We start from the raw sequence: 17,869 nt of genomic DNA, 5'->3' as shown, positions 1-17,869 counted from the left end.
GCAACCACCCAGGACACCATAGCAACCACCCGGAACACCCTAGCAACCACCTGGCAACAGCATCTTTGCTAAAAACATGCTAGCAACATACTAATCATGCTAGCATCATGCTAGCAACATGATAATCAAGCTAGCATCATGCTAGCATCATGCTAATCAAGCTAGCAACATGCTAATAATGATAGCATTATGCTACCAAAATGCTAATCAAGCTAGCATAATGCTAGCAACAATGCTAATCATGTTAGCATCTTGCTAAAAACATGCTAGCAACATGCTAATCATGCTAGCATCAAGCTACCAACATGCTAATCAAGCTAGCATCATGTTAACAACATGTTAATCAAGCTAGCATAATGCTAGCAACATGCTAATCATGTTAGCATCTAGCTAAAAACATGCTAGCAAAATGCTAATCATGCTAACATCTTGTTAAAGCATGTTAGCAAAAATGCTAATCATGCTAGCATCATGCTACCAACATGCTAATCATGTTAACAACATGCTAATCATGCTAGCATCATTTTAACAACATGTTAATCATAGTAAATCATGCTGGAATGTGGTAAATCGTAGTAATTGTACGATTAGATTAGATTAGAAACATGGTAAATCGTGGAAAATGATGCTACAACGGTGTATATCATGGTATCACAACATGTTAATTGTGTTAGCATCTGCCCAGTGGCGAGTTTTGCCACTGCAAGCACCACTTCACATTTTCTTCAGGAAATGTACATTCTAGTTATGCTTCTTCTTCTGAGACAAAAATTTATAAATTTAATGCAGCCTAGAGCTTTAACTCTACATACTCCAAACTCGGCTCAGACCTTCAGACTATTCTGACTCGATATGCTATATATTTTCTAACTGATCGGACTTAAGGTGGTTTTCCTAGAATTGACGATCAAAACTCGGAAAAAGTCCCATTGACTTAACATTGGGCATACACCACACAGAACACCCTAGCAACCATCTAGCAACACCCTAGCAACCACCCAAAACACCCTAGTAACCATCCATAACACCCTAGCAACCACCCAAAATACCCTAGCAACTGCATAGCAACCACCCAGAACACCCTTGCAACCACCTAAAATACCCTAGCAACCGCATAGCAACCACCCAAAAGACCATTATTTCTGGTCAAAGGTTCCTCAAAAGTTTTTAAACTATGTAAAATTATAGACTCCATCTGATGATAAATATGTCTAACCTCTCCAAGTCAAAATTTTCTAGTGAGTGGTCACATCTAAATTTTTTAATTGGCCCAAGTGCAATTCTTGTTGCAATAGTCTGTAGCAACCACACAGAACACCCTAGCAACCATCTAGCAACACCCTAGCAACCACCCAAACACCCTTGCAACCACCTAAAATACCCTAGCAACCGCATAGCAACCACCCAAAAGACCATAGCAACCACTGAAAATATCCTAGCAACCACCCAGAATACCTTAGCAACCGCCTAGCAACACAATAGCAACCACCCAGAACAGCCTAGCAACCGCCTAGAAACACCCTAGCAACCACCCAAAATACCTTAGCAACCGCTTAGCAACACCATAGCAACCGCCTAGCAACCACCCAGAACACAATAGCAACCGCCTAGCAACCACCCAAAAGACCCTAGCAACCACCCAAAATACCCTAGCTACCGCCTTAAAACTACCCAGAATACAATAGCAACCACCCGAAATACCTTAGCAACCGCCTAGCAACACCCTAGCAAACCCCCAAAATACCTTAGCAACCGCCTAGCAACACAATAGCAACCACCCAGAACACCCTAGCAACCGCCTAGCAACCACCCAAAATACCTTAGCAACCACCCAGAACACCCTAGCAACCATCTAGCAACACCCTAGCAACCACCCAAAACACCCTAGCAACCACCCAAAATACCCTAGCAACTGCATAGCAACCACCCAGAACATCCTTGCAACCACCCAAAATACCCTAGCAACCGTCTAGCAACCACCCAAAAGACCATAGCAACCACTGAAAATATCCCTAGCAACCCCCAAAATACCTTAGCAACCGCCTAGCAACACAATAGCAAACACCCAGAACACCCTAGCAACCGCCTAGCAACACCATAGAAACCACACAGAACACCCTAGCAACCACCCAAAACACCCTAGTAACCATCCATAACACCCTAGCAACCACCCAAAATACCCTAGCAACTGCATAGCAACCACCCAGAACACCCTTGCAACCACCTAAAATACCTTAGCAACCGCATAGCAACCACCCAAAAGACCATTATTTCTGGTCAAAGGTTCCTCAAAAGTTTTTAACCTATGTAAAATTATAGACTCCATCTGATGATAAATATGTCTAACCTCTCTTGGTCAAAATTTTCTAGTGAGTGGTCACATCTAAATTTTTCAATTGGCCCAAGTGCAATTCTTGTTGCAATAGTCTGTAGCAACCACACAGAACACCCTAGCAACCATCTAGCAACACCCTAGCAACCACCCAAAACACCCTTGCAACCACCTAAAATACCCTAGCAACCGCATAGCAACCACCCAAAAGACCATAGCAACCACTGAAAATATCCTAGCAACCAACCAGAACACCATAGCAACCGCCTAGCAACCACCCAGAATACCTTAGCAACCGCCTAGCAACACAATAGCAACCACCCAGAACAGCCTAGCAACCGCCTAGAAACACCCTAGCAAACCACCCAAAATACCTTAGCAACCGCTTAGGAACACCATAGCAACCGCCTAGCAACCACCCAGAACACAATAGCAACCGCCTAGCAACCACCCAAAAGACCCTAAAATACCCTAGCAACCGCCTTAAAACCACCCAGAATACCATAGCAACCACCCGAAATACCTTAGCAACCGCCTAGCATCACCCTAGCAACCCCCCAAAATACCTTAGCAACCGCCTAGCAACACAATAGCAACCACCCAGAACACCCTAGCAACCGCCTAGCAACCACCCAAAATACCTTAGCAACCACCCAAAACACCCTAGCAACCATCTAGCAACACCCTAGCAACCACCCAAAACACCCTAGTAACCATCCATAACACCCTAGCAACCACCCAAAATACCCTAGCATCTGCATAGCAACCACCCAGAACACCCTTGCAACCACCCAAAATACCCTAGCAACCGCCTAGCAACCACCCAAAAGACCATAGCAACCACTGAAAATATCCTAGCAACCACCCAGAACACACTAGCAACCGCCTAGCAACCACCCAAAAGACCCTAGCAACCACCCAAAAGACCCTAGCAACCGCCTTAAAACCACCCAGAATAACATAGCAACCACCCGAAATACCTTAGCAACCGCCTAGCAACACCCTAGCAACCCCCCAAAATACCTTGGCAACTGCCTAGCAACCACCCAGAATACCCTAGCAACCGCTTAGCAACACCATAGCAACCACCCAGAATACCCTAGCAACCGCCTAGCAACACAATAACGACCACCCATAACATCCTAGCAACTGCCTAGCAAAAAACATTCTGGTCCAAACTTTCTCAAGCCAACTTAAAGTTTGTCTCGTTGAACTTTCGCATCTAGCTATTATTATCTTAATAATTCTATTATTTCTGGTCAAAGGTTCCTCAAAAGTTTTTAAACTGTAAAATTATAGACTCCATCTGATGATAAATATGTCTAACACCGCGTAGCAACCACCCAAAAGACCCTAGCAACCACCCAAAATTCCTTAGCAACCGCTTAGCAACCGCTTAGCAACACCATAGCAACCGCCTAGCAACCACCCAGAACACACTAGCAACCGCCTAGCAACCACCCAAAATTGTTGCAATAGTCTGTTAACATTGGCTTAATGATAAATAATACGTCAGACTAATTGAAAAAATTTGATGTGACCAGTCACTAGATATTTTTGACTTGGGGATGTAATTTTTTTTTACAGTGTAACATAAGAAAGAGTCTACTAGTATATATATAGAAAGGTCAAGTTTCGAGTACTCCTTGGCCAGAAAAAATTTCAGTATGTCAAAAATGGACATTTGTCAAAATGAAATAACATCTTTAAGGAATCTTTGGCCAGAAATATGTTCAGTAGGTCAAAAGCGTACTTATGTATAGCTCATTGTTATAACATTATGTGCATTGCACTAACGATCTAACGTTGTGCACTGAAGAATAACAATATGCACTTTTCGCATTGCATTGCATTGCACACCAGAACTAACCCATGTTGCAATAAAGACATAACGTGTGTTGTTGCTTTGCATTGCATTGCATTGCATTGAACTGCACTAACGATCTGACGTTGAGCACTCAGATTGTTAGTGAATAAATGAATCGTTAAGAATAACAATATGCACTTTTCGCATTGCATTTCATTGCACTAACGATCTAACGTTGTGCACTGAAGAATAACATTTTTGCATTGCATTTCACACCAGAACTAAATCATTCCCAAGTTCAATAAAGACATAACGTGTGTTGTATTTCATTGCATTGCATTGCATTGCATTGCATTACATTGCATTAAATTGCATTGCATTGCATTGCATTGCATTGCATTGCATTGCACTAACAATCTGACGTTGTGCACTGAAGAATAACATATAGGTATGCACTTTTTACATTGCATTGCACACAAGAACTAACTCATTCCCAGTTTGATTAAAGCCATAACGTGTGTTGTTGCATTGCATTGCATTGCATTGCACTAACGATCTAACGTTGAGCACTGAAGAATAACATATGCACTTTTCGCATTGCATTGCATTGTACACCAGAAATAACTCATTTCCATGTTCATTACAGAGATAACCTGTGTTGTTGCATTGCATTGCATTGCACAAACGATCTAACGTTGTGCACTGAAGAATAACAATATGCACTTTTCGCATTGCATTGCATTGCACACCAGAAATAACTCGTTTCTATGTTCATTAAAGAAATAACGTGTGTTGTTGCATTGCATTGCATTGCATTGCATTGCATTGTATTGCATTGCATTGCATTGCATTGCATTGCACTAACGATCTAACGTTGTGCATTGAAGAATAATATATAAGGTTATGCACTCTTTGCATTGCATTTCACACCAGAACTAAATCATTCCCAAGTTCAATAAAGACATAACGTGTGTTGTTGTATTTCATTGCATTGCATTGCATTGCATTTGCATTGCATTGCATTGCATTGCATTGCATTGCTTTGCACTGCATTGCACTGCACTGCACTGCACTGCATTGCATTGCATTGCATTGCACTGCATTGCATTGCATTGCATTGCATTGCATTGCATTGCATTGCATTGCATTGCATTGCATTGCATTGCATAGCATTGCATTGCATTGCACTGCATTGCACTAACGATCTGACTTTGTGCACTGAAGAATAACATATGCACATTTCGCATTTCATTGCATTGCAAACCAGAACTAACTCATTTCCTTGTTCATTAAAGCGATAAACTGTGTTGTTGCATTGCATTGCATTGCATTGCATTGCACTAACGATCTAACGTTTTGCACTGAAGAATAACATATAGGTATGCACTTTTTACATTGCATTGCACTCAAGAACTAACTCATTCCCAGGTTGATTAAAGACATAACGTGTGTTGTTATGATCTAACGTTGTGCACTGAAGAATAACAATATGCACTTTTCGCATTGCATTGCATTGCACACCAGAAATAACTAATTTCCATGTTCATTAAAGAAATATCGTGTGTTGTTGCATTGCATTGCATTGCATTGCATTGCTTTGCACTGCATTGCATTGCATTGCATTGCACTAACGATATAACGTTGTGCACTGAAGAATAACATATAGGTTATGCACTTTTTGCATTGCATTGAGCACCAGAACTAACTCATTCCCATCTTGATTAAAGACATAACGTGTGTTATGGCATTGCATTGCATTTCTAGACATGAGACCTTGAACTTTAAATTTCTAGACTAATTTCTCTTACAATCCTTCTGTATCAGCCATACAGTATAGTTCAAATTTGACCTATTGAACATTTCTATAACCAAAGTGTCCTCGATCTTGATCGTTCTATACACAATCATAGGCTTGTTCTGATGTTTCATCATTGAGACAGAAGTCCATTATTGACTTACTGAACAAATTTCTGGCAAAAGAATCGTCAAAGGGTATGTTTTCGTAGACATTCTCATCGACTACTTTTGATGTTAAATCAACCATATTGTTAGTCCAAATTTGACCATTGAACATATATCTGAGACCTAAAGAGACCAAGAACTTGAATTATCTATACATAATTACTATCTCCTTCTGATTTTTCATCAGCCAGGCTATTATCCATATTTGACAATTGAACATATTTCTGGCTGGAAGAGTCCTTGATCTTTCTATACATACTCATAGATGCTTTCTGATAGTACTTCAGCCAAAAAATGATCCATAATTGACTACTTAACTCATTTCTGAGAGATGGGTTTATAATCTTGATTTCTCTATACATATTCATTGACTCCTTGTGATGTTACAATAGCAAAACTGTATTGTATTGTATCAATATGACCTATTAAACGTATTTCTGACCAAAGAGTCTATGGACATTTTTCGACTCCTGATTTTACAAGAGCAATATAGTATTTCAAAATTTGACCAAATGAACATATTTCTGGCCAAAGAGACCTTGATCTTATTCTTTCTAAACATACTCCTCCTGATGTTTCATCAGCCAAATAATTGACCTACTGAACATTTTTCTGCCCGAAGAGTCTATGAACTTGCTATACATTCTCAGAGATGCCTTATTTAGTTTCTTTAGCCATACAGAAGTCCAGATTTGACAAGTTGAACATATTTCTGACTGAAGAAATTCTAGAAATGCTCTAGTAACCACCAAAAAACTCTAGCAACCACCCAGAACACCCTAGCAACTGCCTAGCAACCACCCAGAACACCTAGCAACTGCCTAATAACCACCCAGAACGCCTAGCAACCACCCAGAACACCCTAGCAACTGCCTAGCAGCGCCCTAGCATCCACCCAGAATAACATAGCAACCACCCAGAACACCCTAGCAACCACCTAGCAATGCCCTAGCAACCACCAAGAATACCCTAGCAAATGCCTGGCAACCACCAAGAACACCCTAGCAACCACCCAAAATACCTTTGCAACCACCTAGCAACCACCCAGGACACCATAGCAACCACCCGGAACACCCTAGCAACCACCTGGCAACAGCATCTTTGCTAAAAACATGCTAGCAACATACTAATCATGCTAGCATCATGCTAGCAACATGATAATCAAGCTAGCATCATGCTAGCATCATGCTAATCAAGCTAGCAACATGCTAATAATGATAGCATTATGCTACCAAAATGCTAATCAAGCTAGCATAATGCTAGCAACAATGCTAATCATGTTAGCATCTTGCTAAAAACATGCTAGCAACATGCTAATAATGCTAGCATCAAGCTACCAACATGCTAATCAAGCTAGCATCATGTTAACAACATGTTAATCAAGCTAGCATAATGCTAGCAACATGCTAATCATGTTAGCATCTAGCTAAAAACATGCTAGCAAAATGCTAATCATGCTAACATCTTGTTAAAGCATGTTAGCAAAAATGCTAATCATGCTAGCATCATGCTACCAACATGCTAATCATGTTAACAACATGCTAATCATGCTAGCATCATTTTAACAACATGTTAATCATAGTAAATCATGCTGGAATGTGGTAAATCGTAGTAATTGTACGATTAGATTAGATTAGAAACATGGTAAATCGTGGAAAATGATGCTACAACGGTGTATATCATGGTATCACAACATGTTAATTGTGTTAGCATCTGCCCAGTGGCGAGTTTTGCCACTGCAAGCACCACTTCACATTTTCTTCAGGAAATGTACATTCTAGTTATGCTTCTTCTTCTGAGACAAAAATTTATAAATTTAATGCAGCCTAGAGCTTTAACTCTACATACTCCAAACTCGGCTCAGACCTTCAGACTATTCTGACTCGATATGCTATATATTTTCTAACTGATCGGACTTAAGGTGGTTTTCCTAGAATTGACGATCAAAACTCGGAAAAAGTCCCATTGACTTAACATTGGGCATTCTAAAAAAAATCTAATCCAAACCGACGTTTTCACACACACAGACACAAAGGGCCTGACACCCCTGCGTCTCTCCCTCTCTCTCTCCCTCAGAAGATTTATATTATCGAGCAGCCAATAAGTAATGGCCTAAAATCTCCATAGCAACCACCCAGGACACCCTAGCAACCGCCTAGCAACCACCCAGAACACCCTAACAACCACCTAAAATACCCTAGCAACCGCCTAACAACCACCCAGTACACCCTAGCAACCACCTAGCAACCACCCAGAACCCCCTAGCAACCACCCAAAATACCCTAGCAACACCATAGCAACCACCCATAAAATCCTAGCAACCGCCTAGCAAAAAACGTTCTGCTCCAAACTTTCTCAAGCCAACACATGCTAGCAGTGCATAGCTACATGCATAGCTACATAGCTACATAGTTTGTCTACACATGCTAGCAGTGGATAGCTACATGCTAATAGTGATTAGTTAAGTGTTAAATCATGCTAAGAACTCTATAAAAACTCCATAGTAACCATCTGTGACAACTACCAACCACCTAGTAACACCAAATCAACTGCCCTGAATACCTTAGCAACCGCCTAGCAACCACCCAAAAGACCCTAGCAACCACCCAAAATACCCCAGCAACCGCCTTGCAACCACCCAGAATACCTTAGCAACCGCCTAGCAACACAATAGCAACCACCCAGAACACCCTAGCAACCGCCTAGCAACCACCCAAAATACCTTAGCAACCACCTAGCAATACCATAGCAACCACCCAGAACACCCTAGCAACCGCCTAGCAACCACCCAGAACACCCTAGCAACCGCCTAGCAACACCATAGAAACCACACAGAACACCCTAGCAACCATCTAGCAACACCCTAGCAACCACCCAAAACACCCTAGTAACCATCCATAACACCCTAGCAACCACCCAAAATACCCTAGCAACTGCATAGCAACCACCCAGAACACCCTTGCAACCACCTAAAATACCCTAGCAACCGCATAGCAACCACCCAAAAGACCATTATTTCTGGTCAAAGGTTCCTCAAAAGTTTTTAAACTATGTAAAATTATAGACTCCATCTGATGATAAATATGTCTAACCTCTCCAAGTCAAAATTTTCTAGTGAGTGGTCACATCTAAATTTTTTAATTGGCCCAAGTGCAATTCTTGTTGCAATAGTCTGTAGCAACCACACAGAACACCCTAGCAACCATCTAGCAACACCCTAGCAACCACCCAAACACCCTTGCAACCACCTAAAATACCCTAGCAACCGCATAGCAACCACCCAAAAGACCATAGCAACCACTGAAAATATCCTAGCAACCACCCAGAATACCTTAGCAACCGCCTAGCAACACAATAGCAACCACCCAGAACAGCCTAGCAACCGCCTAGAAACACCCTAGCAACCACCCAAAATACCTTAGCAACCGCTTAGCAACACCATAGCAACCGCCTAGCAACCACCCAGAACACAATAGCAACCGCCTAGCAACCACCCAAAAGACCCTAGCAACCACCCAAAATACCCTAGCTACCGCCTTAAAACTACCCAGAATACAATAGCAACCACCCGAAATACCTTAGCAACCGCCTAGCAACACCCTAGCAAACCCCCAAAATACCTTAGCAACCGCCTAGCAACACAATAGCAACCACCCAGAACACCCTAGCAACCGCCTAGCAACCACCCAAAATACCTTAGCAACCACCCAGAACACCCTAGCAACCATCTAGCAACACCCTAGCAACCACCCAAAACACCCTAGCAACCACCCAAAATACCCTAGCAACTGCATAGCAACCACCCAGAACATCCTTGCAACCACCCAAAATACCCTAGCAACCGTCTAGCAACCACCCAAAAGACCATAGCAACCACTGAAAATATCCCTAGCAACCCCCAAAATACCTTAGCAACCGCCTAGCAACACAATAGCAAACACCCAGAACACCCTAGCAACCGCCTAGCAACACCATAGCAACCACACAGAACACCCTAGCAACCACCCAAAACACCCTAGTAACCATCCATAACACCCTAGCAACCACCCAAAATACCCTAGCAACTGCATAGCAACCACCCAGAACACCCTTGCAACCACCTAAAATACCTTAGCAACCGCATAGCAACCACCCAAAAGACCATTATTTCTGGTCAAAGGTTCCTCAAAAGTTTTTAAACTATGTAAAATTATAGACTCCATCTGATGATAAATATGTCTAACCTCTCTTGGTCAAAATTTTCTAGTGAGTGGTCACATCTAAATTTTTCAATTGGCCCAAGTGCAATTCTTGTTGCAATAGTCTGTAGCAACCACACAGAACACCCTAGCAACCATCTAGCAACACCCTAGCAACCACCCAAAACACCCTTGCAACCACCTAAAATACCCTAGCAACCGCATAGCAACCACCCAAAAGACCATAGCAACCACTGAAAATATCCTAGCAACCAACCAGAACACCATAGCAACCGCCTAGCAACCACCCAGAATACCTTAGCAACCGCCTAGCAACACAATAGCAACCACCCAGAACAGCCTAGCAACCGCCTAGAAACACCCTAGCAAACCACCCAAAATACCTTAGCAACCGCTTAGGAACACCATAGCAACCGCCTAGCAACCACCCAGAACACAATAGCAACCGCCTAGCAACCACCCAAAAGACCCTAAAATACCCTAGCAACCGCCTTAAAACCACCCAGAATACCATAGCAACCACCCGAAATACCTTAGCAACCGCCTAGCATCACCCTAGCAACCCCCCAAAATACCTTAGCAACCGCCTAGCAACACAATAGCAACCACCCAGAACACCCTAGCAACCGCCTAGCAACCACCCAAAATACCTTAGCAACCACCCAAAACACCCTAGCAACCATCTAGCAACACCCTAGCAACCACCCAAAACACCCTAGTAACCATCCATAACACCCTAGCAACCACCCAAAATACCCTAGCATCTGCATAGCAACCACCCAGAACACCCTTGCAACCACCCAAAATACCCTAGCAACCGCCTAGCAACCACCCAAAAGACCATAGCAACCACTGAAAATATCCTAGCAACCACCCAGAACACACTAGCAACCGCCTAGCAACCACCCAAAAGACCCTAGCAACCACCCAAAAGACCCTAGCAACCGCCTTAAAACCACCCAGAATAACATAGCAACCACCCGAAATACCTTAGCAACCGCCTAGCAACACCCTAGCAACCCCCCAAAATACCTTGGCAACTGCCTAGCAACCACCCAGAATACCCTAGCAACCGCTTAGCAACACCATAGCAACCACCCAGAATACCCTAGCAACCGCCTAGCAACACAATAACGACCACCCATAACATCCTAGCAACTGCCTAGCAAAAAACATTCTGGTCCAAACTTTCTCAAGCCAACTTAAAGTTTGTCTCGTTGAACTTTCGCATCTAGCTATTATTATCTTAATAATTCTATTATTTCTGGTCAAAGGTTCCTCAAAAGTTTTTAAACTGTAAAATTATAGACTCCATCTGATGATAAATATGTCTAACACCGCGTAGCAACCACCCAAAAGACCCTAGCAACCACCCAAAATTCCTTAGCAACCGCTTAGCAACCGCTTAGCAACACCATAGCAACCGCCTAGCAACCACCCAGAACACACTAGCAACCGCCTAGCAACCACCCAAAATTGTTGCAATAGTCTGTTAACATTGGCTTAATGATAAATAATACGTCAGACTAATTGAAAAAATTTGATGTGACCAGTCACTAGATATTTTTGACTTGGGGATGTAATTTTTTTTTACAGTGTAACATAAGAAAGAGTCTACTAGTATATATATAGAAAGGTCAAGTTTCGAGTACTCCTTGGCCAGAAAAAATTTCAGTATGTCAAAAATGGACATTTGTCAAAATGAAATAACATCTTTAAGGAATCTTTGGCCAGAAATATGTTCAGTAGGTCAAAAGCGTACTTATGTATAGCTCATTGTTATAACATTATGTGCATTGCACTAACGATCTAACGTTGTGCACTGAAGAATAACAATATGCACTTTTCGCATTGCATTGCATTGCACACCAGAACTAACCCATGTTGCAATAAAGACATAACGTGTGTTGTTGCTTTGCATTGCATTGCATTGCATTGAACTGCACTAACGATCTGACGTTGAGCACTCAGATTGTTAGTGAATAAATGAATCGTTAAGAATAACAATATGCACTTTTCGCATTGCATTTCATTGCACTAACGATCTAACGTTGTGCACTGAAGAATAACATTTTTGCATTGCATTTCACACCAGAACTAAATCATTCCCAAGTTCAATAAAGACATAACGTGTGTTGTATTTCATTGCATTGCATTGCATTGCATTGCATTACATTGCATTAAATTGCATTGCATTGCATTGCATTGCATTGCATTGCATTGCACTAACAATCTGACGTTGTGCACTGAAGAATAACATATAGGTATGCACTTTTTACATTGCATTGCACACAAGAACTAACTCATTCCCAGTTTGATTAAAGCCATAACGTGTGTTGTTGCATTGCATTGCATTGCATTGCACTAACGATCTAACGTTGAGCACTGAAGAATAACATATGCACTTTTCGCATTGCATTGCATTGTACACCAGAAATAACTCATTTCCATGTTCATTACAGAGATAACCTGTGTTGTTGCATTGCATTGCATTGCACAAACGATCTAACGTTGTGCACTGAAGAATAACAATATGCACTTTTCGCATTGCATTGCATTGCACACCAGAAATAACTCGTTTCTATGTTCATTAAAGAAATAACGTGTGTTGTTGCATTGCATTGCATTGCATTGCATTGCATTGTATTGCATTGCATTGCATTGCATTGCATTGCACTAACGATCTAACGTTGTGCATTGAAGAATAATATATAAGGTTATGCACTCTTTGCATTGCATTTCACACCAGAACTAAATCATTCCCAAGTTCAATAAAGACATAACGTGTGTTGTTGTATTTCATTGCATTGCATTGCATTGCATTTGCATTGCATTGCATTGCATTGCATTGCATTGCTTTGCACTGCATTGCACTGCACTGCACTGCACTGCATTGCATTGCATTGCATTGCACTGCATTGCATTGCATTGCATTGCATTGCATTGCATTGCATTGCATTGCATTGCATAGCATTGCATTGCATTGCACTGCATTGCACTAACGATCTGACTTTGTGCACTGAAGAATAACATATGCACATTTCGCATTTCATTGCATTGCAAACCAGAACTAACTCATTTCCTTGTTCATTAAAGCGATAAACTGTGTTGTTGCATTGCATTGCATTGCATTGCATTGCACTAACGATCTAACGTTTTGCACTGAAGAATAACATATAGGTATGCACTTTTTACATTGCATTGCACTCAAGAACTAACTCATTCCCAGGTTGATTAAAGACATAACGTGTGTTGTTATGATCTAACGTTGTGCACTGAAGAATAACAATATGCACTTTTCGCATTGCATTGCATTGCACACCAGAAATAACTAATTTCCATGTTCATTAAAGAAATATCGTGTGTTGTTGCATTGCATTGCATTGCATTGCATTGCTTTGCACTGCATTGCATTGCATTGCATTGCACTAACGATATAACGTTGTGCACTGAAGAATAACATATAGGTTATGCACTTTTTGCATTGCATTGAGCACCAGAACTAACTCATTCCCATCTTGATTAAAGACATAACGTGTGTTATGGCATTGCATTGCATTTCTAGACATGAGACCTTGAACTTTAAATTTCTAGACTAATTTCTCTTACAATCCTTCTGTATCAGCCATACAGTATAGTTCAAATTTGACCTATTGAACATTTCTATAACCAAAGTGTCCTCGATCTTGATCGTTCTATACACAATCATAGGCTTGTTCTGATGTTTCATCATTGAGACAGAAGTCCATTATTGACTTACTGAACAAATTTCTGGCAAAAGAATCGTCAAAGGGTATGTTTTCGTAGACATTCTCATCGACTACTTTTGATGTTAAATCAACCATATTGTTAGTCCAAATTTGACCATTGAACATATATCTGAGACCTAAAGAGACCAAGAACTTGAATTATCTATACATAATTACTATCTCCTTCTGATTTTTCATCAGCCAGGCTATTATCCATATTTGACAATTGAACATATTTCTGGCTGGAAGAGTCCTTGATCTTTCTATACATACTCATAGATGCTTTCTGATAGTACTTCAGCCAAAAAATGATCCATAATTGACTACTTAACTCATTTCTGAGAGATGGGTTTATAATCTTGATTTCTCTATACATATTCATTGACTCCTTGTGATGTTACAATAGCAAAACTGTATTGTATTGTATCAATATGACCTATTAAACGTATTTCTGACCAAAGAGTCTATGGACATTTTTCGACTCCTGATTTTACAAGAGCAATATAGTATTTCAAAATTTGACCAAATGAACATATTTCTGGCCAAAGAGACCTTGATCTTATTCTTTCTAAACATACTCCTCCTGATGTTTCATCAGCCAAATAATTGACCTACTGAACATTTTTCTGCCCGAAGAGTCTATGAACTTGCTATACATTCTCAGAGATGCCTTATTTAGTTTCTTTAGCCATACAGAAGTCCAGATTTGACAAGTTGAACATATTTCTGACTGAAGAAATTCTAGAAATGCTCTAGTAACCACCAAAAAACTCTAGCAACCACCCAGAACACCCTAGCAACTGCCTAGCAACCACCCAGAACACCTAGCAACTGCCTAATAACCACCCAGAACGCCTAGCAACCACCCAGAACACCCTAGCAACTGCCTAGCAGCGCCCTAGCATCCACCCAGAATAACATAGCAACCACCCAGAACACCCTAGCAACCACCTAGCAATGCCCTAGCAACCACCAAGAATACCCTAGCAAATGCCTGGCAACCACCAAGAACACCCTAGCAACCACCCAAAATACCTTTGCAACCACCTAGCAACCACCCAGGACACCATAGCAACCACCCGGAACACCCTAGCAACCACCTGGCAACAGCATCTTTGCTAAAAACATGCTAGCAACATACTAATCATGCTAGCATCATGCTAGCAACATGATAATCAAGCTAGCATCATGCTAGCATCATGCTAATCAAGCTAGCAACATGCTAATAATGATAGCATTATGCTACCAAAATGCTAATCAAGCTAGCATAATGCTAGCAACAATGCTAATCATGTTAGCATCTTGCTAAAAACATGCTAGCAACATGCTAATAATGCTAGCATCAAGCTACCAACATGCTAATCAAGCTAGCATCATGTTAACAACATGTTAATCAAGCTAGCATAATGCTAGCAACATGCTAATCATGTTAGCATCTAGCTAAAAACATGCTAGCAAAATGCTAATCATGCTAACATCTTGTTAAAGCATGTTAGCAAAAATGCTAATCATGCTAGCATCATGCTACCAACATGCTAATCATGTTAACAACATGCTAATCATGCTAGCATCATTTTAACAACATGTTAATCATAGTAAATCATGCTGGAATGTGGTAAATCGTAGTAATTGTACGATTAGATTAGATTAGAAACATGGTAAATCGTGGAAAATGATGCTACAACGGTGTATATCATGGTATCACAACATGTTAATTGTGTTAGCATCTGCCCAGTGGCGAGTTTTGCCACTGCAAGCACCACTTCACATTTTCTTCAGGAAATGTACATTCTAGTTATGCTTCTTCTTCTGAGACAAAAATTTATAAATTTAATGCAGCCTAGAGCTTTAACTCTACATACTCCAAACTCGGCTCAGACCTTCAGACTATTCTGACTCGATATGCTATATATTTTCTAACTGATCGGACTTAAGGTGGTTTTCCTAGAATTGACGATCAAAACTCGGAAAAAGTCCCATTGACTTAACATTGGGCATTCTAAAAAAAATCTAATCCAAACCGACGTTTTCACACACACAGACACAAAGGGCCTGACACCCCTGCGTCTCTCCCTCTCTCTCTCCCTCAGAAGATTTATATTATCGAGCAGCCAATAAGTAATGGCCTAAAATCTCCATAGCAACCACCCAGGACACCCTAGCAACCGCCTAGCAACCACCCAGAACACCCTAACAACCACCTAAAATACCCTAGCAACCGCCTAACAACCACCCAGTACACCCTAGCAACCACCTAGCAACCACCCAGAACCCCCTAGCAACCACCCAAAATACCCTAGCAACACCATAGCAACCACCCATAAAATCCTAGCAACCGCCTAGCAAAAAACGTTCTGCTCCAAACTTTCTCAAGCCAACACATGCTAGCAGTGCATAGCTACATGCATAGCTACATAGCTACATAGTTTGTCTACACATGCTAGCAGTGGATAGCTACATGCTAATAGTGATTAGTTAAGTGTTAAATCATGCTAAGAACTCTATAAAAACTCCATAGTAACCATCTGTGACAACTACCAACCACCTAGTAACACCAAATCAACTGCCCTGAATACCTTAGCAACCGCCTAGCAACCACCCAAAAGACCCTAGCAACCACCCAAAATACCCCAGCAACCGCCTTGCAACCACCCAGAATACCTTAGCAACCGCCTAGCAACACAATAGCAACCACCCAGAACACCCTAGCAACCGCCTAGCAACCACCCAAAATACCTTAGCAACCACCTAGCAATACCATAGCAACCACCCAGAACACCCTAGCAACCGCCTAGCAACCACCCAGAACACCCTAGCAACCGCCTAGCAACACCATAGAAACCACACAGAACACCCTAGCAACCATCTAGCAACACCCTAGCAACCACCCAAAACACCCTAGTAACCATCCATAACACCCTAGCAACCACCCAAAATACCCTAGCAACTGCATAGCAACCACCCAGAACACCCTTGCAACCACCTAAAATACCCTAGCAACCGCATAGCAACCACCCAAAAGACCATTATTTCTGGTCAAAGGTTCCTCAAAAGTTTTTAAACTATGTAAAATTATAGACTCCATCTGATGATAAATATGTCTAACCTCTCCAAGTCAAAATTTTCTAGTGAGTGGTCACATCTAAATTTTTTAATTGGCCCAAGTGCAATTCTTGTTGCAATAGTCTGTAGCAACCACACAGAACACCCTAGCAACCATCTAGCAACACCCTAGCAACCACCCAAACACCCTTGCAACCACCTAAAATACCCTAGCAACCGCATAGCAACCACCCAAAAGACCATAGCAACCACTGAAAATATCCTAGCAACCACCCAGAATACCTTAGCAACCGCCTAGCAACACAATAGCAACCACCCAGAACAGCCTAGCAACCGCCTAGAAACACCCTAGCAACCACCCAAAATACCTTAGCAACCGCTTAGCAACACCATAGCAACCGCCTAGCAACCACCCAGAACACAATAGCAACCGCCTAGCAACCACCCAAAAGACCCTAGCAACCACCCAAAATACCCTAGCTACCGCCTTAAAACTACCCAGAATACAATAGCAACCACCCGAAATACCTTAGCAACCGCCTAGCAACCACCCAAAAGACCCTAGCAACCACCCAAAATACCCTAGCTACCGCCTTAAAACTACCCAGAATACAATAGCAACCACCCGAAATACCCTAGCAACCGCCTAGCAACACCCTAGCAAACCCCCAAAATACCTTAGCAACCGCCTAGCAACACAATAGCAACCACCCAGAACACCCTAGCAACCGCCTAGCAACCACCCAAAATACCTTAG

Source organism: Leuciscus leuciscus (genome assembly GCF_965113295.1).
Source record: "Leuciscus leuciscus genome assembly, chromosome: 17".
NCBI lineage: Eukaryota > Metazoa > Chordata > Actinopteri > Cypriniformes > Leuciscidae > Leuciscus > Leuciscus leuciscus.
The sequence above is the reverse complement of the archived record's forward strand: the minus strand, read 5'-3'. Positions refer to the sequence as shown.